The 26,713-nt window shown below is 37.4% G+C and overlaps 1 protein-coding gene across 2 annotated transcripts in view; it reads left to right on the top strand.

The window, feature by feature from the left end:
* Positions 1–24,765, top strand: part of LOC102122782 (TLR adapter interacting with SLC15A4 on the lysosome) — a 130,166-nt gene extending 105,401 nt beyond the window's left edge. For both annotated transcript variants that reach the window (XR_001487996.3, XR_010584524.1), the window contains one exon: positions 24,580–24,765. The gene's annotated coding sequence lies outside the window, so the exon portion shown is untranslated. The remainder of the gene's footprint in view (positions 1–24,579) is intronic.
* Positions 24,766–26,713: the final 1,948 nt, after the last annotated feature.

Raw genomic sequence — 26,713 nt, forward strand, 5'->3', positions numbered from 1 at the left:
ATGTCTTTCATATTGTGAGTAGTGCTGCTATAAACATATGAATGCTTGCATCTTTTTGGTAGAATGATGTATTTTCCTATGGGTATGTACCCAGTAATGGAATTCCTAGGTTGAGTACTAGCTCTGTTTTAAGTTCTTTGAGAAATCTCCACACTGCTTTCCACAGTGACTGAATTAATTTACATTCACACAAGGAGTGCATAAGCACTTCCTTTTCTCCACAGCCTTGAAAGCGTCAGTTATTTTTTAACTTTTTAGTAATAGCCATTCTGACCGGTGGATGGTAGTATTTCATTGTGGTTTTAATTTGCATTTATCTAGAGATTAGCAATGATAAGCATTTTTTATGTATTGGTTGGCTCCTTGTGCATGACCTTTTGAGAAGTGCTGTTCGTGTCTTCCGCTCATTTTTTTAATGGTGTGATTTGATTTTTGCTTTTTGAATTCTTTAAGTTTCATGTAGATTCTATCAGATCTTTGTCAGGTGTGTAGTTTGTGAACATTTTCTCCCATCCTCTACATTGTCTGCTTACTCAGTTAATAGTTTCTTTTGCTGTGCGAAGCTCTTTAGTTTAATTAGGTCCTATTTTAATTTTTGTTTTTGTAGCAATAGTTTTCGGGGACTTCGTCCTAATTTCTGTGCTAATGGCCAATGTCCAGAGAATGGTATTTTTTACTTTTTCTTCTGGGGTTTTTAATATTTAGGACTTAAATTTAAATCCTTAGTTCATCTTGAGTTGATTTTTGTATATAGTGAAAGGAAGAGATCCAGCTTCAATCTTCTGCATATGGCTAGCTAGATATACCTGCACCATTTATTGAATAGAAAATCCATTCCCCATTGTTTTTTATTGTCACCTTTGTTGAAGATCATGTGGCTGTAGGTATGTGGCTTCATTTCTGGGTTCTCTGTTGTGTTCCACTGGTCTATGTGTCTGTTTTTGTACTAGTATTATGCTGTTTGGATTGCTATAGACTTGTAGTATGGTTTGAAGTCTGGTAGTGTGATGCCTCCGGCTTTGTTCTTAATACTTAGGTTTGCTTTGGTGATTCATGCTTTTTTTAGGTTCCTATGAATTTTAGGATTTTTTTTCTAATTCTGTTAAAAATGACCTTGGTAGTTTGATGGGAAAAGCATTAAATCTGTAAATTGTTTTGCACAGTGTGGCCATTTTACCTATATTGATTTTTTCTCTCCATGAGCATGGAATGTCTTTCCATTTGTTTGTGTTGTGTTTGATTTCTTTCACCACTGTTTTGTAATTATTGTTATAGAGATATTTCACCCTCTTGGTAAGCTACATTCCTAGGTATTTTATTCCTTTTGTGACTTTCATAAATATGATTTCATTGTTGATTTGCCTGTTAGCATGCAAGCTATTGGTAGAAACTGCTGATTTTTGTACATTAATTATCAGAGCTAGAAGCCTTCTGGGTGCAGTCTGTGAAGATTTTAGGTATACAATTATATTCTCTGTGAAGACAGATAGTTTGACTTCCTTTTTTCCTGTTAGGATGCTTTTTATTTCTTTATGTTGCTTGATTGCTCTGACTGAGATTTCTAGTACTATGTCGAATATTGGTGGTGAAAGTGGGTGTCCTTGTATTGTTCCACTTCTCAAGGGGAATGCTTTCAGCTTTTGACTATTTAGTATGATGTTGGTCATAGGTTTGTAATAGATATCTCTTATTATTTTAAAGTATGTTTCTTCATAGCCTGATTTGTTGAGGGTTTTGAAACATGAAAGGATGTTGAATTTCATCAAAAGCCTTTTTTGTTTCTATTGAGATGATTATGAGCTCTTGCTCTTAATTCTGTTTTGTGATGAATCAAATTTATTGATTTGCATATATTCAAACAAACTTGAATCCCAATAATTAAACCTACTTGATTGTGGTGAATTAATTTTTTGATGTGCTGCTGGATTCAGTTTTCTAGTATTTTGTTGAGGGTATTTGCATGTATGTTAACCAGGGATATTAGCCTTAGGTTTTCTGTTTTGGTTGTGCCTTTGCTAGTTTTCTTTTTAAAATCAAAATGATACTGACTTTACAAAATGTGTTAAGGAGGAGTCCCTCCTTCTTGATATTTTAAAAAATAATTTTACTAGGATTTGTACTAGCTCTTCTTTGTATATCTGGAAAAATTTGGATTTTCTGTTTATGTTTCTTTATTAATCTAACTAGCAGCTTATGAATCTTGGTTAACCATTTGAAGCACCAGCTTTTGGTTTTGTTAATCTTTTGTATTGATTTCTGAATCTCAATTTCATTTATTTCAGATCTGATTTTGATGACCTCTTTTCTTCTTTAGTTTTAGGGTTGTTTTGTTTTTGTTTTTCTAGTTCCTGTAGGTGTGAAATTACATTGTTAATTTGAGATTACGATTCTCTGATTTGTAATTCAAATTAGTCTTTGATCCATTTGACCTAGAAGTTTTCTCTTTATATAGATTAAGTAGGAATGAAGTAGGCTTGCTAACAATTTCATTTCTAGGAACACCGTGATTAATTAGTCAATTCCAGAGCGCTACACAAGTCAGACTATTCTGTTTGCTGCTTTGTCTTTGCTGTCGATTATGGTAGCTATACCCACCTTGCCTTTGATGGTTGAGCATCGTCACTTGGCCCCTGCAACCTTGAGATCCAATTACTCACATTGTATTTAAATTTTTTATTGAATGACTGCAGTTCCCACTGTTAGATATGATATAAGAGAAGACCAATTACAGGGCTCTTCAAAGATGCAGGTGCTGCCCTCACAAATCTATTTTGCAAGGCATTGGTCAAGGGTATATTTTTTGGACCTTCCTAGCTGGGATGAGTAGGTCTAAAGTGTCTAATCTATTCCAGTATCCCAATCTTCCTAAGCCTTTAGATCCCTTCCTCTACATTAAACTTAAGGAGATCAGGCATTTCCAGCTTGCTCACAGTGGGACATCATTTTGTGCATATTTCAGATAACCAAGAAAATAAACTATTAGAACCTTTTTTAAGTTCTCAAGCTGCAACATTAAAAGCAGAGTCCCTACTTACTGGTCCCAAATCAATCAATTCAGGCTGATCCACCTCAATGTTCCTTCCGCCAGTATCCCATGCCCTTAATATCCATTCCTATTCCTGTTCTCCAAATTTCTGTTTATATAAATTAGAGAACTCAAAACGGTCTTTTAGAGTGTAGTGTGCATCCTCATGGGTCACACTCTCAACCTCACCTCTAGAGGCCTGCTGGGACTTTAGTCTAGTTATAAGTGTAGAAGCAAAAAGGAGTGTTGAGGGTGATTCCCCAGGAGAATCAACATTATTTTTCTTGGCAGCTGCCACAGGGGAGGCCATCACTGTTACCTCAAGCAGCAGCACAGGGTTTTATCTCCTCAGACAAAGGAAGGAAGGCTGATGGCAGCATGGGTCAGGGAGGGGATGTTGCCACTACTGGGGATGGGTAAGCTGTTCCTTCTGGCAAAAAAGATGTATCAGAGTTTAAAAAGTCAGTGTCCCCACCTTCACCCGGGTCCTCCCACACATCCCCATTCCAAGTTTCAGGATCCCATTCTTTTCCAATCAATGTCCTCACTTTAATAGTAGACACCTGGCAAGGCTGTACATGGATCTTTCATTGCAGTTCAGCCACTCACACAATAAGAGGTTGTGTCTGTTTTTTCCACAGTTTCAGCTCTTTCTCTACAGGAAATAAGACTCTCAGGGCAATCTTAGCATATTGGAGGCTCAGTATCTGCTTTTGAAGCCGAGAGACAGAATCCCTGAGTTCATTATTTTCTTTCATCACTTTGTCCACTGAACTTAGAAGCAACCAACCAGCTTCATTATGCTCCTTGGTTCTCTACATATGGTCAAATGTATTATGTACAGAGTCACTAAACTCCTTGCCTCTCATGAGCAGTGAATCAAGAGTGTCAAATACATTTATTTTGTATAACTCTCTAAACAGATCATGACAAAGACTATCAGTGTTCTTCATACTAATAGAAGTAGAGTCCTTACCATTTTTGGATATAATCATATTATGCAACCAACTCCAGAAACTCCAAAACCAACAAAAGAACTCCATCCTTAATATTCTGTTCCTCCAGAGCCATGCCTGATACCAAAATCTGTATTAGTTAGGGTTCTCTAGAGAGACAACAGTTTCTCTCTCTCTCTCTCTCTCTCTCTCTCTCTCTCTCTCTCTCTCTCACACACACACACACACACACACACACACACACACGGGAGTTTATTAAGTATTAACTTTTGTGATCACGATGTCCCACAGTAGGCTGTCTACAAGCTTGAGGAGTAAGGAGAGCCAGTCCGAGTCTCAAAACTGAAGAACTTGGAGTCTGATGTTCGAGGGCAGGAAGCATCCAGCATGGGAGAAAGATGTAGGCTGGAAGGCTAGACCAGTCTCCTCTTTCACGTTTTTCTGCCTGCTTTATATTTGCTGGCTGCTGATTAGATTGTGCCCACCAGATGCAGGGTGGATCTGCCTTCCCCAGCCCACTGAGTCAAATATTAATCTCCTTTGGTAACACCCTCACAGACACACCCAGAACTAATACTTTGTATCCTTCAATCCTGTCAAGTTGACACTCAGTATTAACCATCGCACAAGGATTGCACTGAATCTGTAGATTTCTTTGGATAATATTGCCATCTTAACAACATTAAGTCTTCCTACCAATTAACATGGGATGGTTTTCCATTTATTTAGGTCTTTAAAAATATATTTCAACAATATTTTATAGATCAGTGTACAAATACTTCAACTCCTTGATTACATTTAGTCCTAGGCATTTTATTATTTTAAATGCTATTGAAAATATAATCACTCTTTAAATTTTCTGTCCAGATGATTTATTGCTTGTGTGTAGAAACACAGCTGTAACATAGTACCTTGTAACTTTATTAAATGTGCTTAAGTTCTAGTAGCGTCTTTTGTGGATCCATCAGGATTTTCTATACATTGTATGTCATCTGTGATCAGAGATTGTTTTCATTCTGCTTTTCTAATTTGAATGCCTTTATTTATATTTCTTGCCTGATTGCTCTGATTAGAATGTTCAGTACAATTTTGAACAGTAGTGATGAAAATAGGCAGCCTTGTCTTGTTCTTTACCTTAGGAGAAAAGCTTTCAGTTTTCCCATCGACTATTATGTTATCTGTAGATATTTCTTAAATGCTCTTTATCAAGTTGAGAAAGTTTTCTGAGTGTTTTTATCATGAGAAAAGCTCATTTTGGCAAAATCATTTTATGTTTCAATTGACATTATTATCTACAGCTTTTCTTCTATTATTGTGGTGTGTTATATTAATTGATTGTCTTATGTTGACCTAAGCTTGCACTTCTGAAATAAGTCCCACTTAGTTATAATATATGATACTTTTAATGTATTCTTGGATTTGGTTTTCTAGTTTTTGTTGAGGATTTTGACATTTGTGTTTATAGGAGTTATTGTTCTGTAGTTTTTTTTTTTTTTTTTTTTCTCCTGATTTCTTTGTCTAGGTTTGGTATTAGGGTGATACTGGCCTCACAGAATGAGTCAGCAAGTGTTTCCTCATCTTCCATTTTTTGGAAGAGTTTGAAATGATTGACTTTAAATGTTCTTTAAGTGTTTGTAAAATTCACCAGTGAAACCATGTGGCCTTGGACTCTTCTTTGATGAGAGATTTTTGATTATTGATTCATTATTTACTTGTAAATTTGTATAAATTTTCTATTTCTTCTTGAGTCAGTTTTGGTAATTTTGTGTTTCTAGGAATTTTCCGTTTCATTTAGGTTATCTAAATTTTGAAGTATGCTTACTCATATTATTTTCTTATAATCATTTATTATTCTGTAAAGTTGTTAGTAATATCCACTTTTTAAATAGTTTCAATATTTATTTTAGATTCAGGGGGTACTTGTGAAGATTGTTTTATTTGGTATACTGCATGATGCCATGGTTCAGTTTCTGAATGATCTCATCAGCCAGGTAGTGAACACAGTACCCAACAGGGAGTTTTTCAACCCCTCCATCTTTCCCTCTCTTCCTGCTTAGTAGTCTTCAATGTCTCTTGTTCCCATCTTTGTGTTCATGTGTACCCCTTGCTTAGCTTTCACTCATAACTAAGAACATGTGGCATTTGGTTTTCTCTTCCTGCATTAACTCACTTGGGATAATATCCTCCAGCTGCGTCCATGTTATTGCAAATAACATGATTTCATTATTTTTTATGGCTGTGTATTCCATGGTGCATACGTACCATATTTTCTTTATCCAATCCACTGTTGATGGGCACCTAGTTTGATTCCATGTCTTTAATACTATAAACAGTGTTGTGAAACCTACAAGTGCATGTGTCTTTTTGGGAAAATGATTTGTTTTTCTTTGTGTATGTAACCAGTAATGGGATTCCTAGGTTAAATAGTAGCTCTATTTTAAGTTGTTTGAAAAATCTCCATATTGCTTCTCACAGTGGCTGAATTACTTTGCATTCACACCAAAAATGTTGAGCATTTCTTTTTAGCCACAGTCTTGCCAGCACCGGTTTTTTTTTTTTTTTTTTAATAGCCATTCTGACTAGTATGAGGTGATATCTCATTATGGTTTTTATTTGAATTTCTCTGATCATTAGTTATGAGGAGCATTTGCTCATATGTGTTTTAGCTGCTTGTATGTCTTTTGAGAAGTGGCTGTTCATGTCTTTTGCCCATGTTTTAATGGGATTATTTGTGCTTTTGCTTGCTGAATTGTTTAAGTTCCTTATTGATACTGGATATTAGATCTTTGTTGGACTCATAGTTTGTGAATATTTTCCCTGTTCTGTAGGTTGTATGTCTACTCTGTTGATAGTTTCTTTTGCTGTGTGGAAGATCTTTAGTTTAGTTAGCTGTTACTTGTAAATTTTTGTTTTTGTCACACTTGATTTTGAGAACTTAGTCATAAATTATTTGCTGTGGCCAATGGTCAGAATGGTGTTTTCAAATTTCATTCAAGGATATTTGTAGTTTGAGGTCTTACATTTAAATCTATAATCTATCTTGAGGTAATTTTTGTATATGGTGCAATGTAGGAGTCTAGTTTCAATCTACTGTATATGGATAGCCAGCAATCCCAGTACCATTTGTTGAATAGGGGGTCTTTTCCCCATTGCAAATTTTTCTTTGCTTTGACAAATATCTGATGGTAGTAGGTGTATGGCTTTATTTCTGGTTCTCTAATCTGTTCCATTGCTGTATGTGCTTGTTTTTGTAACTGTACCATGTTGTTTTGGTTACTGTAGCCTTATAGTATGGTTTGAAGTCAGGTAAAGTCATGCCTCTGGCTTTGCTCTTGTTGCTTAGGATTGTTTTGGCTATTCACGGCCTTTTGGGATTCTATATACATTTTAGAGTAGTTTTTTTCTACTCCCGTAAAAAAATTATTGGTAGTTTGATAAGTATAGTACTGAATCTATAGATTGCTTTGGGTAGTATGACCATTTTAATGATGTTTATTCTTTCCAACCAAGAATGTGGAATTTTTTTTTCATTTGTTTGTGTCATCTATGGTTTGTTTTTCTTTTTCTTTCTTTCTTTCTTTTTTCTTTCTCTCTTTCTCTCTTCATCTTTCTTTCTCTTTTTCTTTCTTTCTTTTCTTTTCTTTTCTTTTCTCTTTCTTTCTTTCTTTCTTTCTTTCTTTCTTTCTTTCTTTCTTTCTTTCTTTCTTCTTTCTTTCTTTCTTTCTTTCTTTCTTTCTTTCTTTCTTTCTTTCTTTCTTCCTTCCTTCCTTCCTTCCTTCCTTCCTTCCTTCCTTCCTTCCTTCCTTCCTTCCTTCCTGTTTTTCTCTTTCTTTCTTCTTTATTCTTTCTTTCTTTCCTTTTCTTTATTGTATTTTTTTTTTTGGGGGGGGTCTCACTTTGTCTCTTAGGCTGGAGTGCAGTGGTGTGGTCATGGCTCAACATAGCTTTGACCATCTGGTCTCAAGAAATTCTTCCACCACAGCCCCCCAGGTCGCTAGAACCAGAAGTATGTGCCACCACACCTAGTTAATTTTTTAATTATTTGTAGAGATGGAATTGCTCTGTGTTGCCCAGGCTGATCTTGAACTCCTGGGTTCAAGCGATCCACCTGTCTTGACCTCCCAAGCACTCAGATTACAGGCATGAGCCACCATTCGTGGCCTTCTGATTTTTTTCATTAGTGTTTTGTTGTTTTCCTTATAGACATCTTTCACTTCCTTGGTTAGATATATTTCCAGGTATTTTATTTTATTTTATTTTTATGGCAACTGTAAATGGGATTGCACTATTGATTTTGCTCTCAGCTTGAATGTTATTGGTGTGTATAAATACTACTGACTTTTTACATTGATTTTGTATCCTGAAACTTTACTGAAGTCGTTTATCAGTTCTAGAGCCTTTTGATGGAGTCTTTATGTTTTTCTAAATTTAGAATTATATTGTCAGTTAAGAGAGATAATTTGACATCTTGTTTTTCTATTTGGATGCCTTTTGTTTCTTTCTCATGCCTGATTGCTGTGGCTAGGACTGCCAGTACTATGTCGGATAGGAGAGGTGAGACATTTCTGATATTAGTTCTTTATATCTTTTTATTTTTTTCTAAGTCACTCTAGCTAAATATTTCTCAAGTTTGTTCATTTAATAAAAGAACTTTTGAGTTATATTTTTTCTATTTTCTTTCGCAGTTTTTCTCCATTCTAATCTTCATTGTTTCCTTTCTTAGTTTTTTGTTTAGTTTGCTCTTCTTTTATTTTCTCAGATAAAAAGTTATATTTTTAATTTGAGATTTTTAATTTTTAATATAGATGTTTACAGCTCAAAATGTCTCTTAGCACTTTTTTCTCTACATGCTGTAAATTTGTGTATTTTTCTTTTGTTATTTTTTCAAATTATTTTCTAATTTTTATTGTGATTTCTTTTTTTGATCCATTTGCCATCGAGTAATATGTTGCTTAATTACATTTTTAGATTTTCCAGGTTATTTTTCAGTTATTGTTACCTTCATTCCATTATTGTCAGAAAAGATTTTTATATGATTTCAATATTTTAAAATTTATTGAGTCGTTTTTAGTGCCTAATACATCGTCTTTTATGGAAAATATTTCATTTGTGCTCAGAAACATTGTCTGGAGCATTTTATATATGTCTCTTAGTTCTAATTTTTTAATAGTCATGTTCATGTCTTTAATTTTTTTACTGGTATTCTATGTGGATTTTCTATGCATTGTTGAAAGTGGAATATTGAAGTATCCATCTATTACTATAGGAATCACACTTTTTCATTTTAATTCTGTCAATGTTTGCTTCTTATACTTTGAAACTCTTGTTTGGTGCATATGTGTTTATAATTTTATATCTTCTAGATGAATTAATTATTGATGGTAACAATTTTTGACATGAAGATCACTTTGATATTTTATTTTATTTTAGTTACTATTTGTACGGTATTATTATTATTATTATTATTATTAGACGGAATTTCGCTCTGTCACCCAGACTGGAGTGCAGTGGGCGATCTCGGATCACTGCAAGCTCCGCCTCCCGGATTCACGCCATTCTCCTGCCTCAGCCTACGGAGTAGCTGGGACCACAGGCTCTCTCCAACATGCCCGGCCAACTTTTTATGTATTTTTAGTAGAGACGGGGTTTCACCATGTTAGCTAGGATGGTCTCGATCTCCTGACCTCGTGATCCGCCCGTCTCGGCCTCCAAAAGTGCTGGGATAACAGACGAGAGCCACTGCGCCCGGCCTGGTCTTCGCTATTTTTTGTGAGTTTCTCTTTACTTATTCTATTAGATATTGAGAGAGATTATTGCAATCTCTAACAGTATTTTGAATTTGTCTATTATTCCCTATAAATCTTTCAGTTTTTTACTTCATACACTTTGAAGCTTTGTTTTTAGATCCAAAAACCTGTTAAAATATTCTCATGTTACCTTAATTAATGTGCCTTTTTATAATTATAATTCTAAAATGACCCATTCTTCCTCTGGCTTCTACTCTTGGCACCTCCATATGGGTACGCTCTCAAGTCAGTAAGCTGAGACAGTTGAAGCTCTTACCTCCTTTGTTTCTCATTTTTCTGAGTTCACTCTCCTATTTTGCTTTTCAGATTTCTACAAACCATTGTTTTGTACATTTGGTTCATACTTTGGTTGTTTCAGGAGGGATATTAAATCTCTTCTATTACTCTGTCTTTGCTGGAACTCAGTTTGCTTTCAATTTTTTTCTTATTTTTAAGTCGTTTTTTTATTATGTAAAACATTTATTTGGTTCCCTTGTTAAAAGCATAGTACAAAATAATTAAAATAAGTCTAACTGCGTTCCTATGTTCTCCCACCCTGTTTCTTTCTTCCATCTAAAGGTAATAAACTTTTAGTGCGTGGTTCGTATTTTCATTTTTTTCTTTCTAAAAAGATAATCAAAACAATGATTTTTTTTTAGCAATGATATAATTGGCCAACAAAATGTGTTTGTATACATAGTTTCAAAAGTATCAACCAAGTCATTAAAAATACTATGTGCTTATAAAATAAAAATGATACATTTTAAATGTAGCTATATTTTCTGTTACATTTCAATAAATTCTTTAAACTGCAGAATTTTAAATACTCTTGGCTTAAGAAATATGCATTATTCTTTACCCAAGTAGAGATATATAAAAGATATCTATAAATGTTTGAACATTTGAAGTATTCTTAATACCTTTCATCTGTTAACAGTTTATATCAATTTTACTTATATTTAGGTGGATTTTAGATAATAATTATTTCAATGAATTGCCAGTCAGAAAATCTTTGAATATGCCTATGTCCTGAAAGCCCCTTCTTCCAGTTGTCCCACCTTTCTAGACCAAAACAATGTATAGCTTACATGTATTGATTGATGTTGTATGCCTCCCTAAAATATATAAAACCAAGTTGTAGCCTGGCCACCTTGGACACATGTTTTCAGGATCTTTTGAGGACTCTATCACCAGCCATTGGTCACTCATATTTGGTTCAGAATAATTCTCTTCAACTACACTAAAGTTTGACTCTTTTTTGCCAACAAAAAATTAAGGATCACTCGAAATTCTTAATCCAAGAATAAACAATAGCATTGGCCATGATGGAAGTAATGTTTTGAAAGATTAATCTAGTCTAAATGTGCAAGATGGATAGAGTAGGGGAATATTCTAGTGGCAGAAGAATCAATTTAGATGCGATTGAAACTGCCTTTGCAAAATTATGACCGAGACAGTGAAAGAGATCTATCCTAAATGACACCATCTTGCTTCCAACCTTTAAGCTGTCCTCATTTATTCATGGGTGTAGGCTGTGAACTAACTTTGGGAGGAACTTGGTTTATAGATTATGGTTTAAAACAAAGATGATAACAGCTCTTTCCCAAAGCAAACCTCCCTCTTACCTGGGGACTAGACTGCCTTTGTAGGACTAACAAATTACCCACAAGACTAAAAATGATTATTAGGAGTCATGCAGCCGGAGGCTACATGATTCTAACTCTTCCTAAACTGCTCTGAAGATCAGTGCTTGAGATATTTTGCAGACCCTGCACTTGATGAATCATCTGGCACCACCCAGATCAATTAACTGGCTCATGTGATCTTGCAGCCCCCACCCAGGAATTGATTCAGTGCAAGAAGACAGCTTCAACTTCCCCTGATTTCATCTCCGACCTGACCAATCGGTACTCTCAACTCACTGGCCTTCCCCCACCCACCAAATTATCCCTAAGAACTCTGATCCCTTAATGCTCATGATCAGGGAGACTGATTTGAGTAATAGTAAAACTCCCATCTTCTGCACAGCCAGCTGTGAGTGAATTACTCTTTCTCTATTGCAATTCCCCTGTCTTGATAAATTGGCTCTGTCTAGGTAGCAGGAAAGGTGAAACCACTGGATGATTACACTACTGTAGTGATCCTTTTATTGCCTTCAAATACTGAGAATTGCCAATTTTCTTTTCTGTTTGTAAGTATTAAATTTTAAGTTGGTTGAAGTATTGGTTTCATTCTTCAGGAGATATTTGGATACAGAGTAATGCCATTTTTGAGACTTTGCTTTCATTTTTCAGGAGATATTTAGATGTAGAGTAATGCCATTTTGAAGAGTTTAATCAAAGCTAAGAAAGAAAAAGTTGATATACTGGGAATATAGCTTGAAGCTATTTAGTCATGGAGAAAATAATGCCCTTTGGCTTTCAGGATGTGATATAATTCTGATTAGGGTTCCTTTTAACATGAACAATTAAAAGAGAATAGTAAATATTAAAGAGAATATTCCCTATTGTTTTGATATTTCCATTTTTAAAATTGTCAGTACCTAAAGAACAGATGCAAGACATGCATTGTTCATTTCAGATTAATGGTTTTAAAAATAAAATCATATAAAATGGTAGTATTTATTATTAATAGATGTAATCTCTTCAGAATTGACATACATATTTTATATATGCAAAATCGATGTCAACAGACAACTGGCAATATATTACAATTTTTGTTTTTTATTCTCTTCAAATCAAGAAATTTCTTTGGAAATAAATGTTGAAAACCTTAATCTCATTTTTAGAATTTAACACAAAAATACAGATGTAAGGGAAATTTTATTTACACCTTAAGTGAATGAGATTTACAGATATACAAAGTAATCTTTAAGAAGTCTGAAAGTAATCATTGCATAATAGTTTTTTATTCCATGCCATAATGTCTTGTGAGATCTCTTTAGAAGATATGTCTAATAATATCTACATTTCAATTACTCTTCTGGGGAATATAATGCCTGCTTACCTGGAAATGTAAAAGGAACAGTTTTTAATACACTTAAAAATTGCAGTGTGGATAATTTATATTATCAGTATTCTTTACTGATTTTCTTGCTACATTTAACTTTTGGAAAGTTATACTGTTCTAACATAACATTTCAAAATTGTGTCTCAAAACACTTAGAGAAGAAAATTGAGCTGGATTTGGAATAATAATTCTATTATTTTCTCAGCTCATCCAAATTGTCAGTGTAGGGGAATATTAGTATCATATCTTAGAAATAAAGTAAGGCATACTACAAATGTTCAAAATAGAGTGATTATGTTTCATCAATATAGTTTTAGTAGGAATAAAACTGAAATTGGCCATCTTTTTAAACATGAAGGTCTATTGAAGTATTTTCATCAGAAAACAATGCACATTTTGTCTTCAATCAGTTCTTTTGAGCTATCCCAAAAAGGGAAGATTTCTTCCCTTGTAGGGCTACTGTTTTTTTCTTTTTTTCTTTTTTTTTTTTTAGAAAAACATACATTTTTTTAAGAATTTTAAAGAAATTAGCATAGAATTGCACCTCACTTAACTTTTTAAAATTATTATTATACTTTAAGTTCTAGGGTACATGTACACAACGTACAGGTTTGTTACGTATGTATACCTGTGACATGTTGGTGTGCTGCACCCATCAACTCGTCAGCACCCATCAACTCGTCATTTACATCAGGTGTAACTCCCAATGCCATCCTTCCCCCCTCCCCCCTCCCCATAATAGGCCCTGGTGTGTGATGTACCCCTTCCTGAGTCCAAGTGATCTCATTGTTCAATTCCCACCTATGAGTGAGAACATGCAGTGTTTGGTTTTCTGTTCTTGCAATAGTTTGCTGAGAATGATGGTTTCCAGCTGCATCCATGTACCTACAAAGGACACAAACTCATCCCTTTTTATGGCTGAATAGTATTCTATGGTGTATATGTGCCACATTTTCTTAATCCAGTCTGTCACTGATGGACATTTGGGTTGATTCCAAGTCTTTGCTATTGTGAATAGTGCCGCAATGAACATACGTGTGCATGTGTCTTTATAGTAGCATGATTTATATTCTTTTGAATATATACCCAGGAATGGGATGGCTGGGTCATATGGTATTTCTAGTTCTAGATCCTTGAGGAATCGCCATACTGTTTTCCATAATGGTTGAACTAATTTACAATCCCACCAACAGTGTAAAAGTGTTCCTATTTCTCCACATCCTCTCCAGCACCTGTTGTTTCCTGACTTTTTAATGATTGCCATTCTAACTGGTGTGAGATGGTATCTCATTGTGGTTTTCATTTGCATTTCTCTGATGGCCAGTGATGATGAGCATTTTTTCATGTGTCTGTTGGCTGTATGAATGTCATCTTTTGAGAAATGACTGTTCATATCCTTTGGCCACTTTTTGATGGGGTTGTTTGTTTTTTCTTGTAAATTTGTTTGAGTTCCTTGTAGGTTCTGGATATTAGCCCTTTGTCAGATGAGTAGATTGCAAAAATTTTCTCCCATTCTTTAGGTTGCCTGTTCACTCTGATGGTAGTTTCCTTTGCTGTGCAGAAGCTCTTTAGTTTAATTAGATCCCATTTGTCAATTTTGGTTTTTGTTGCATTGCTTTTGGTGTTTTAGACATGAAGTCCTTGCCCATGCCTATGTCCTGAATGGTATTACCTAGGTTTTCTTCTAGGGTTTTTATGGTGTTAGGTTTAACATTTAAGTTTCTAATCCATCTTGAATTAATTTTCTTATAAGGAGTACCATGCTGTTTTGGTTACTGTAGCCTTGTAGTATAGTTTGAAATCAGGTAGCGTGATCCCTCCAGCTTTGTTCTTTTGACCTAGGATTGTCTTGGCAATGCGGGCTCTTCTTTGGTTCCATATGAACTTTAAAGTAGTTTTTTTTCCAATTCTGTGAAGAAACTCATTGGTAGCTTGATGGGGATGGCATTGAATCTATAAATTACCTTGGGCAGTATGGCCATTTTCACGATATTGATTCTTCATATCCATGAACATGGTATGTTCTTCCATTTGTTTGTGTCCTCTTTTATTTCACTGAGCAGTGGTTTGTAGTTCTCCTTGAAGAGGTCCTTTACATCCCTTGTAAGTTGGATTCCTAGGTATTTAATTCTCTTTGAAGCAATTGTGAATGGAAGTTCATTCCTGATTTGGCTCTCTGTTTGTCTGTTACTGGTGTATAAGGATGCTTGTGATTTTTGCACATTAATTTTGTATCCTGAGACTTTGCTGAAGTTGCTTATCAGCTTAAGGAGATTTTGGGCTGAGACAATGGGGTTTTCTAAATATACAATCATGTCATCTGCAAACAGGGACAGTTTGACTTCTTCTTTTCCTAACTGAATACCCTTGATTTTTTTCTCTTGCCTGATTGCCCTGGCCAGAACTTCCAACAGTATGTTGAATAGGAGTGGTGAGAGAGGGCATCCCTGTCTTGTGCCAGTTTTCAAAGGGAATGCTTCCAGATTTTGCCCATTCAGTATGATATTGGCTGTGGGTTTGTCATAAATAGCTCTTATTATTTTGAGGTACGTTCCATCAATACCGAATTTATTGAACGTTTTTAGCATGAAGGGCTGTTGAATTTTGTCAAAGGTCTTTTCTGCATCTATTGAGATAATCATGTGGTTTTTGTCTTGGGTTCTGTTTATATGCTGCATTACGTTTATTGATTTGTGTATGTTGAACCAGCCTTGCATCCCAGGGATGAAGCCCACTTGATCATGGTGGATAAGCTTTTTGATGTGCTACTGAATCTGGTTTTCCAGTATTTTATTGAGGATTTTTGCATCGATGTTCATCAGGGATATTGGTCTAAAATTCTCTTTTTTGTGTGTGTCTCTGCCAGGCTTTGCTGTCAGGATGATGTTGGCCTCATCAAATGAGTTAGGGAGGATTCCCTCTTTTTCTATTGATTGGAATAGTTTCAGAAGGAATGGTACCAGCTCCTCCGTGTACCTCTGGTAGAATTCAGCTGTGAATCCATCTGGTCCTGGACTTTCTTTGGTTGGTAGGCTATTAAACATTGCCTCAATTTCAGAGCCTGCTATTGGTCTATTCAGGGATTCAACTTCTTCCCGGTTTAGTCTTGGGAGAGTGTAAGTGTCCAGGAAATTATCTGTTTCTTCTAGATTTTCTAGTTTATTTGCTTAGAGGTGTTTATAGTATTCTCTGATGGTAGTTTGTATTTCTGTGGGGTCGGTGGTGATATCCCCTTTATCATTTTTTATTGCGTCTATTTGATTCTTCTCTCTTTTTTTCTTTATTAGTCTTGTTAGCGGTCTATCAATTCTGTTGATCTTTTCAAAAAACCAACTCCTGGATTCATTGATTTTTTGGAGGGTTTTTTGTGTCTCTATCTCCTTCAGTTCTGCTCTGATCTTAGTCATTTCTTGCCTTCTGCTAGCTTTTGAATGTGTTTGCTCTTGCTTCTCTAGTTCTTTTAATTGCAATGTTAGAGTGTCAATTTTAGATCTTTCTAGCTTTCTCTTGTGGGCATTTAGTGCTATAAATTTTCCTCTGCACACTGCTTTAAATGTGTCCCAGAGATTCTGGTATGTTGTATCTTTGTTCTCATTGGTTTCAAAGAATTCTCTTTATTTCTGCCTTCATTTCATTATGGACCCAGTAGTCGTTCAGGAGCAGGTTGTTCAGTTTCCCTGTAGTTGAGCAGTTTTGATTGAGTTTCTTAGTCCTGAGTTCTAGTTTGATTGCACTGTGATCTGAGAGACAGTTTGTTATAATTTCTGTTCTTTTACATTTGCTGAGGAGTGCTTTACTTCCAATTATGTGGTCAATTTTTGAATATGTGCGATGTGGTGCTGAGAAGAATGTATACTCTGTTGATTTGGGGTGGAGAGTTCTGTAGATGTCTATTAGGTCCATTTGGTGCAGAGTTGAGTTCAATTCCTGGATATCCTTGTTAACTTTCTGTCTCGTTGATCTGTCTAATGTTGACAGTGGGGTGTTGAAGTCTCCCATTATTATTGTATGGGAGTCTAAGTCTCTTTGTAAGTCTCTAAGGACTTGCTTTATGAATCTAGGTGCTCCTGTATTGGTTGCATATATATTTAGGATAGTTAGTTCTTCCTGTTGAATTGATCCCTTTACCATTATGTAATGGCCTTCTTTGTGTCTTTTGATCTTTGATGGTTTAAAGTCTGTTTTATCAGAGACTAGGATTGCAACCCCTGCTTTTTTTTGTTCTCCATGTGCTTGGTAGATCTTCCTCCATCGCTTTATTTTGAGCCTTTGTGTGTCTCTGCATGTGAGATGGGTCTCCTGAATACAACAAACTGATGGGTCTTGACTCTTTATCCAATTTGCCAGTCTGTGTCTTTTAATTGGAGCATTTAGTCCATTTACATTTAAGGTTAATATTGTTATGTGTGAACTTGATCCTTTCATTGTGATATTAGCTGGTTATTTTGCTTGTTAGTTGATGCAGTTTCTTCCTAGCATCAGTGGTCTTTACCTTTTGGCATGTTTTTGCAATGGCTGGTACTGGTTGTTCCTTTCCATGTTTAGTTCTTCCTTCAGGGTCTCTTGTAGGGCAGGCCTGGTGGTGACAAAATCTCTAAGCATTTGCTTATCTGTAAAAGATTTTATTTCTCCCTCACTTATGAAACTTACTTTGACTGGATATGAAATTCTGGGTTTAAAATTCGTTTCTTTAAGAATGTTGAATATTGGCCCCCACTCTCTTCTGGCTTGTAGAGTTTCTGCCAAGAGATCTGCTGTTAGTCTGATGGGCTTCCCTTTTTGGGTAACCCGACCTTTCTCTCTGGCTGCCCTTAACATTTTTTCCTTCATTTCAACTTTGGTGAATCTGGCAATTATGTGTCTTGGAGTTGCTCTTCTCGAGGAGGGTCTTTGTGGCATTCTCTGTATTTCCTGAATTTGAATGTTGGCCTGCCTTACTAGGTTGGGGAAGTTCTCCTGGATAATATCCTGAAGAGTGTTTTCCAACTTGGTTCCATTTTCCCCCTCACTTTCAGGCACCCCAATCAGATGTAGATTTGGTCTTTTCACATAATCCCATACTTCTTGCAGGCTTTGTTCATTTCTTTTTCCTCTTTTTTCTTTAGACTTCTCTTCTCACTTCATTTCATTCATCTTATCCTCAGTCATTGATACTCTTTCTTCCAGTTGATCGAGTTGGTTACTGAAGCTTGTGCATTTGTCACGTGTTTCTCATGTCATGGTTTTTATCTTTGTCAGTCCATTATGGCCTTCTCTTCATTGATTATTCTAGTTATCCATTGTTCCACTCTTTTTTCAAGATTTTTAGTTTCTTTGCACTGGGTATGTAATTCCTCCTTTAGCTCTGAGAAGTTTGATGGACTGAAGGCCTCTTCTCTCATCTCGTCAAAGTCATTCTCCATCCAGCTTTGATCCATTGCTGGCGATGAGCTGCGTTCCTCTGCAGGGGGAGATGCGCTCTTATTTTTTGAATTTCCAACTTTTCTGCTCTGCTTTTTCTCCATCTTTGTGGTTTTATCTGCCTCTGGTCTTTGATGATGGTGACGTACTGATGGGGTTTTGGTGTGGGTGTGGGTCTGTTGGAGATTGCTTGAGGTCCACTCCAGACCCTGTTTGCCTGGGTATCAGCAGCAGAGGCTGCAGAAGATAGAATATTTCTGAACAGCGAGTGTACCTGTCTAATTCTTGCTTTGGAAGCTTCCTCTCAGGGGTGTACTCCACTGTGTGAGGTGTGGGGTGTCGGTCTGTCCCTAGTGGGGGATGTCTCCTAGTTAGGCTACTCAAGGGTCGGGGACCCACTTGAGCTGGCAGTCTGTCCGTTCTCAGATCTCAACCTCCGTGTTGGGAGATCCACTGCTCTCTTCAAAGCTGTCAGACAGAGTCGTTTGCATCTGCAGAGGTTTCAGCTGCTTTTTTTTTTGTTGTTGTTGTTTAGCTGTGCCCTGTCCCCAGAGGTGGAGTCTACAGAGACAGGCAGGACTCCTTGAGCTGCTGTGAGCTCCAGCCAGTTCGAGCTTCCTAGCTGCTTTGTTTACCTACTTAAGCCTCAGCAATGGCAGGTGCCCCTCCCCCAGCCTGGCTGCTACCTTGCCGGTAGATCGCAGACTGCTGTGCTAGTAGTGAGGGAGGCTCCGTGGGCGTGGGACCCTCCCGGCCAGGTGTGGGATATAATCTCCTGGTGTGCCCGTTTGCTAAGATCCTTGGTAAAGTGCAGTATTGGGGTTGGAGTTACTTTGTTTTCCAGGTGTTGTGTGTCTCAGTTCCCCTGGCTAGGAAAAGTGATTCCCTCCCCCTTGCACTTCCCAGGTGAGGCAATGCCTCGCCCTGCTTCAGCTCTCCTGGTCGGGCTGCAGCAGCTGACCAGCACCGATTGTCCTGCACTCTCTAGTGAGATGAACCCATTACCTCAGTTGAAAATGCAGAAATCACCTGTCTTCTGTGTGGCTCGCGCTGGGAGTTGGAGACTGGAGCTGTTCCTATTTGGCCATCTTGCTCTGCCCCCCACATTTAAATCTTTTACATCCGGCCGGGCGCGGTGGCTCAAGCCTGTAATCCCAGCACTTTGGGAGGCCGAGACGGGCGGATCACGAGGTCAGGAGATCGAGACCATCCTGGCTAACACAGTGAAACCCGGTCTCTACTAAAAATACAAAAAAAACTTAGCCGGGCGAGGTGGCAGGCGCCTGTAGTCCCAGCTACTCGGGAGGCTAAGGCAGGAGAATGGCGTGAACCCGGGAGGCGGAGCTTGCAGTGAGCTGAGATCCGGCCACTGCACTCCAGCCTGGGTGACAGAGTGAGACTCCGTCTCAAAAAAAAAAAAAAAAAAAAAAAATCTTTTACATCCTAATTGTTGACATGCTTGATCTATTGATTTTTGGTAGAGGTATTTTAAGTTATCCTACTTTGGTTATAGATATATCAGTTTCCACGTTCAATTATGTGTATTTTAGCTTTATATATTTTTACCCTATTTATCAATCATATAAAATTATTGGTTCATTTATCTTCCTTTTAAAATTGTCTTTAATTTTAAAATTGTCTTTAATCCATCTTGAATTAATTTTTGTGTAAGGTGTAAGGAAGAGATCCAGTTTCAGCTTCCTGCGTATGGCTAGCCACTTTTCCCAGCACTATTTATTAAATAGGGAATCCTTTCCCCATTGCTTGTTTTTCTCAGGTTTGTCAAAGATCAGATGGTTGTAGACGTGTGGCATTATTTCTGAGGGCTCTGTTCTTTTCCTTTGGTCTATATATCTGTTTTGATACCAGTACAATGCTGTTTCAGTTACCATAACCTTGTAGTATAGTTTGAAGTCAGGTAGTGTGATGCCTCCAGCTTTGTTCTTTTTACTTAGGATTGCCTTGGTAAAGTGGACTCATTTTTGGTTCCATGTGAACTTTAAAGTAGTTGGTTTTTTTTTCCAATTCTGTGAAGAAAGTCATTGGGAGATTGATGGGGATAGCATCGAATCTATAAATTACCTTGGGCAGTATGGCCATTTTCTTGATACTGATTCTTCCTATCCAGGATCATGGAATATTCTTCCATTTGTTTGTGTCCTCTTTTATTTCATGGAGCAGTGTTTTGTAGTTCTCCTTGAAGAGGTCTTTTACATCTCTTGTAAGCTGAATTTCTATGTGTTTTATTCTCTTTGTAGCAATTGTGAATGGGATTTCACTCATTATTTAGCTCTCTGTTTGCCTGTTAATGGTGAGTAGGAATGCGTGTGATTTTTGCATATTGATTTTGTATCCTGAGACTTTGCTGAAGTTGTTTATCAGCTTAAGGAGATTTTGGGCTTAGACAAGGGGGTTTTCTAAATGCACAATCATGTCATCTGCAAACAGTGACAATTTGACTTCCTCCTTTTCTAATTGAATACTCTTTATTTCTTTCTCTTGCCTGATTTCCCTTGCCAGAACTTCCAACACTATGTTGAATAGGAGTGGTGAGATAAGGCATCCTTGTCTTGTGCTGGTTTTCAAAAGGAATGCTTCCAGTTTTTGCCCATTCAGTGTGATGTCAGCTGTGGGTTTGTCATAAATAGCTTTATTATTTTGAGATACATTCCATCAATACCTAATTCATTGAGAATTTTTAGCATGAAACACTGTTGAATTTTGTTGAAGGACTTTTCTGCATCTATTGAGATAATCTTGTGGTTTTTGTCTTTGGTTCTGTTTATGTGATGGAATGCGTTTATTGATTTGCGTATATTCAATCAGCCTTGCATCCCAGGGATGACACCTACTTGATTGTGTTGGATAAGCTTTTTGATGTGTTGCTGGATTTGGTTAGCCAGTATTTTATTGAGGATTTTTGCATCAGTGTTCATCAAGTATATTGGTTTAAATTTCTCTATTTTGTGTGTGTCTTTGCCAGGCATTGGTATCAGGATGATGTTGGTCTCATAAAATGAGTTAGGGAGGATTCCCTCTTTTTCTATTGATTGGAATAGTTTCAGAAGCAATGGTACCAGCTCCTCCTTGTACCTCTGGTAGAATTCAGCTGTGGATCCATCTGGTCCTTCACTTTTTTTTGGCTGGTAGTCTACTAACTATTGCCTCAATTTCAGAGCCTATTACTGGTCTATTCAGAGATTCAACTTCTTCCTGGTTGTCCTGGGAGAGTGTGTGTGTCCAGGAATTTATCCATTTTTTCTAGATTTTCTAGTTTATTTGCATAGAAGTGTCTATAGTATTCTCTAATAGTAGTTTGTATTTCCATGGGATCGGTGGTGATATTCCCTTTATCATTTTTTATTGCGCCTGTTTGATTCTTCTCTCTTTTCTTCCTTATTAACTTTGCTAGTGGTCTATCAATTTTGTTGATCATTTCACAAAACCGGGTCCTGGATTCATTGACATTTTGAAGGGTTTTTTCTGTCTCTATGTCTTACAGTTCTTCTCTGATCTTAGTTATTTCTTGCCTTCTGCTAGCTTTTGAAGTTGTTTGCTCTTGCTTCTCTACTTCTTTTAATTGTGATGTTAAGGTGCCGATTTTAGATGTTTCCTGCTTTCTCTTGTGGGCATTTAGTGCTATAAATTTCCCTCTACACATTGTTTTAAATGTGTCCCAGAGATTCTGGTACATTTTGTCTTTGTTCTCATTGTTTTCAAAGAACATCTTTATTTCTGCCTTCAGTTCGTTACTTTCCCAGTAGTCATTCAGGAGCAAGTTGCTCAGTATCCATGTAGCTGTGTGGTTTTGAGTGAGTTTCTTAATCCTGAGCTCTAATTTGATTTCACTGTGTTCTGAGAGACAGTTTGTTGTGATTTCTGTTCTTTTCCATTTGCTGAGGAGTGTTTTACTTCCAATTATGTGGTCAATTTTAGAGTAAGTGCGATGTGGTGCTGAGAAGAATATATATAGTGTTGATTTGGGATGGAGAGTTCTGTAGGTGTCTATTAGGTCTGCTTGATGCAGAGCTGAGTTGAAGTCATGGATAAAGTCTCCCACTATTATGTATGGGAATCTAAGTCTCTTTGTAGATCTCTAAGGGCTTGCTTTATGAATCTGGGTGTTCCTGTATTGGGTGCATATGTATTTAGGATAGTTAGCTCTTCTTGTTGAATTGATTCCTTTACCATTATGCAATGTACTTCTTTGCCTCTTTTCATCTTTGTTGGTTTAAAGTCTGTCTTATCAGAGAGTAGGATTGCAACTCCTGTTTTTTTTTTTTTTCTTTCCATTTGCTTGGTAGATCTTCCTCCATCCCTTTATTTTGAGCCTATGTGCGTCTCTGCACGTGGGAAGGGTATCCTGAATACAGCACACAAATGGGTCTTTACTCTTTATCCAATTTGCCAGTCTGTGTCTTTTAATTGGGGCATTTAGCCCATTTACATTTAAGGTTGATATTGTTATGTGTGAATTTGTTCTTGTCATTATGATGTTTGCTGGTTATTTTACCCATTAGTTGATGCAGTTTCTTCCTAGCATCAATGGTCTTTACAATTTGGCATGTTTTTCAGTGGCTGGTACTGGTTGTTTCTTTCCCTGTTTAATGCTTCCTTCAGGAGCTCTTGTAAGGCAGACCTGGTAGTGACAAAATCTCTAAGCATTTGCTTTTCTGTAAAGGATTTTATTTCTCCTTCACTTATGAAGCTTAGTTTGGCTGGATATGAAATTCTGGATTGAAAATTCTTTTCTTTAAGAAGGTTGAATATTGGCTCCTACTCTCTTCTGGCTTGAAGGGTTTCTGCCGAGAGACCCTACGTTAGTCTGATGGGCTTCCCTTTGTGAGTAACTCAATATTTCTCTCTAGCTGCCCTTAACCCTTTTTCCTTCATTTCAACCTTGGTGAATCTGGCAATTATGTGTCTTGTAGTTGCTCTTCTTGAGTAGTATCTTTGTGGTGTTCTCTGTATTTCCTGAATTTGAATGTTGGCCTGACTTGCTAGGTTGGGGAAGCTCTCCCGGATAATATCCTGAAGAATGTTTTTCAACTTGGTTCCATTCTCCCCATCACTGTCAAGTACCTTAATAAAACGTAGATTTGGTCTTTGCACATAGTCCTATATTTCTTGGAGGCTTTGTTCCTTTCTTTTTACTCTTTTTTCTCTAACCTTGTTTTCTCACTTTATTTCATTAATTTGATCTTCAATCACTGATACCCTTTCTTCCACTTGATCGAATCAGCTACTGAAGCTTTTGCATGTGTCACGAAGTTCTTGTGCTATGGTTTTCAGCACTATCTGGTCATTTAAGGTCTTCTCTACAGTGTTTATTCTTTAGCCATTCATCTAATCCTTTTTCAAGGTTTTTAGCTTCTTTGTGATGGGTTCGAACATCCTCCTTTAGCTTGGAGAAGTTTGTTATTATCGATCTTCTGAAGCCTTCTTCTGTCAATTCATCAAAGTCATTCTCCATCCAGCTTTGTACCATTGCTGGTGAGGAGCTGCAATCCTTTGGAGAAGAAGAGACACTCTTATTTTTAGAACCTTCAGCTTTTCTGCTCTGGTTTCTCCCCATCTTTGTGGTTTTATCAATTTTTGGTCTTTGATGTTGGTGACCTACAGATGGGTTTTGGTGAAGATGACCTTTTTATTGATGTTGATGCACTCCTTCCTGTTCATTAGTTTTCCTTCTAACAGGTCCCTCAGCGGCAGGTCTGTTGGAGTTTGCTGGAGTTCCACTCCAGACCCTGTTTGCCTGGGTATCAACAGTGGAGGCTGCAGAACAGCAAATATTGTTGCCAGATCCTTCCTCTGGAAGCTTTGTCCCAGAGGGGCAGCCACTTATATGAGGTGTCTGTGAGCCCCTACTGGGAGGTGTCTCCCAGTTAGGCTACTTGGGGCCAGGGACCCACTTGAGGAGGCACTCTGTCCATTCTCAGAGCTCAAATGCTGTGCTAGGAGAGCCACTGCTCCCTTCATGGCTATCAGAAAGGGACGTTTAAGTCTGCAGAAGTTGTCTGTTGCCTTTTGTTCAGCTATGCCCTGCCCACAGAGGTGGAGTCTAGAGGCAGTAGGCCTTGTTGAGCTGTGGTGGGCTCCGTCCATTTCAAGCTTCCTGGCTGCTTTGTTTACCTACTCAAGCCTCAGCAATGGTGCATGCCCCTCCCCCAGTCAAGCTGCAAACTCACAGATTGATCTCAGACTGCTGTGCTAGCAGTGAGCAATGCTCCATGGGCATGGAATCCACCAATCCAGGCACGGGAGAGAATCACTTTGTCTGCAGATTGCTAAGACCTAGGGAAAAGCACAGTATTTGGGTGGGGAGTGTCCCGTTTTTCCAGGTAGTCTGCCAAGGCTTCCCTTAGCTAGGAAAGGGAAATACCCCGACCCCTTGTGCTTCCAGGGTGAGAAGATGCCCCACTCTGCTTCAGCTAGCCATCCATGGGCTGCACTCACTGTCCAATGAGTCCCAGTGAGACAAACCAGGTACCTCAGTTGGAAATGCAGAAATCATCCGTCTTCTGTGTCAATCACGCTGGGAGCTGCAGACCGGAGCTGTTCCTATTCAGCCATCTTGGAAGGTATTTGTGTATCATCTTTTTAATCCCATTTTCATATTCCTTAAGGATTTTCTTCTGTCCTGCATAATGGGTGAATTCCTCAGTACTACCTTCCAGTTTTATAATTCTCTCTTCAAGGTCTAGTCAAATGTTTACCTGTACATTAATACTTGTATTATAATTACTAAAATTTTATTTCTAATATTTATAATAGATTAATATTCATATCCTCCTTGTTTTGTTCCTGACTTGTTTTGTTATTATTATACATTTTAATTATTCATTTATCTCGAGGAGTCTCCTAAACACACATACTTTAAAGTCTCTTGAGACTATTAGCATTTTGAATTGGAGATACTTTTTCTCTTTTTTTTTTTCTTCTCTATACCTCTCCCTTTCTAGCAATTAGGGAGCAGTATAGAGTTACTTACCTTTACTTGGCTCCCTGGTATCTTCAGTCTATAACAGTGTGTCTTAGTTTGGGCTTTTCTAGAACCAAACTTTAAAGCAAAGATTCCAGTTTAAATTGTTTATTTCGGAAGTAATATTTTAAAAATACTGCAAAAGGAAGAAAAAGTTGAGGTAGAAAAGGGAAAGTAGCTAAAAGGGTTTATTGTGAAGCAAATTATCACTTCACTGCAGGTAAATAAAACATAATTCTCTGAGAAATACTAAAACCTAGTGTGAAATATGCACCTCAGACTTAAACCCCTGAAGAATTAAGGGAGCTGAAGTATTTATTCACCAGTTTCTGTCATATATTCATTGAGGGCTACCCTGAAAAACATTAATTCCTTGACATTTCTGACTTAATTCATGGGTGACAAACAGGGTTTAAAATGCCAGAGAAAGCCTACAGGTGGGTAAACTATATATGTAAAGTGTAGTTTCCCTGTGGGAGATCAATTTCTAAATCCACTTCCTGATTTTAAGTTCAGAGAGCAGCAGGTCATTGCTTTAGCTTTACTTATTGGTGTTTCTTTCTCTTTATTAATGATCCATAGAGAACATTTTCTTGTTTGTTTGTTTGTTTTTTGGCCTTAATGTGCCTTTTATTTTCATTATTTCTATTTTTATCTAACATTATTATGCCTTTGGTGCAGAGTTTGCCACAAGGGCAAACTTTAAATGCCTTCTCAGTTGGAAGTCTAAACCCTCTGTTCTGCCTTCTACATCCCATACTACCAATTATGAGTTCCCATTTGGGGTGAAAAGTTTTCGAATAGATGGTAATGATGGTTTCACAGTGTTGTGAAGGTAATTAGTGCCACTGAACTGTACAATGAAATATGGTTAAAATGGTTTTTTCTTCAAGATGGTTTATTGGGGTTTTATTAATGTGCCTTATCCACTTAGAAAGAGTAAAATAGAGTGTGAATATTCACATTGTAAACTTTCATTGGAGAAGAAACTCAGGTGCCTAACATAAAAAATGAAAGAAACTTCAGACACTGCACGGAGAGGTAGGCAGCAATCTCTACCTTGAGTGAGGCAGAAAACTATGTTTCTAGAGTGTGAAATGGGGAGAAACTGTCTGCATGATACTTATTCTCACTAGGTAGCCAGGAAATCCAGGCCATGAGGGAGTGAGTGCCTTAACTCTACCCAGTGTTGAAGGTTATTTGGTGAGTAGTGAGGACTACATGAGAAGGAGTGGCATCAAGAAGTGTTTTGTGAGCACTCTCTTAGCCCAGCAAAGACAGAAGGAAGATATTCCTGATCCTAACTCATAGGGGACCTCATGGAATTCTGCCAACTATCTCAAGTGATGGCCACAGGTTAGCAGCAGCTTCTGACTGAGATGTGCAATCTAATCTAGAGTGGTGATGGATTCCTTTAAACATAATTGAAGGTGAGCAGGAAGCATGCTCTTGCCATGGGTGTGAGTGCTGGGTGCCCTTGTTTTGGGGGCAAATGGGAGGGACGTGGCCTGAAAGCTGCCATCTTTTTCCCAAGTGGGAAGGCTTGTGGCCTAGG

This window comes from Macaca fascicularis, chromosome X (assembly GCF_037993035.2).
Source record: "Macaca fascicularis isolate 582-1 chromosome X, T2T-MFA8v1.1".
Classification (NCBI taxonomy): Eukaryota; Metazoa; Chordata; class Mammalia; order Primates; family Cercopithecidae; genus Macaca; species Macaca fascicularis.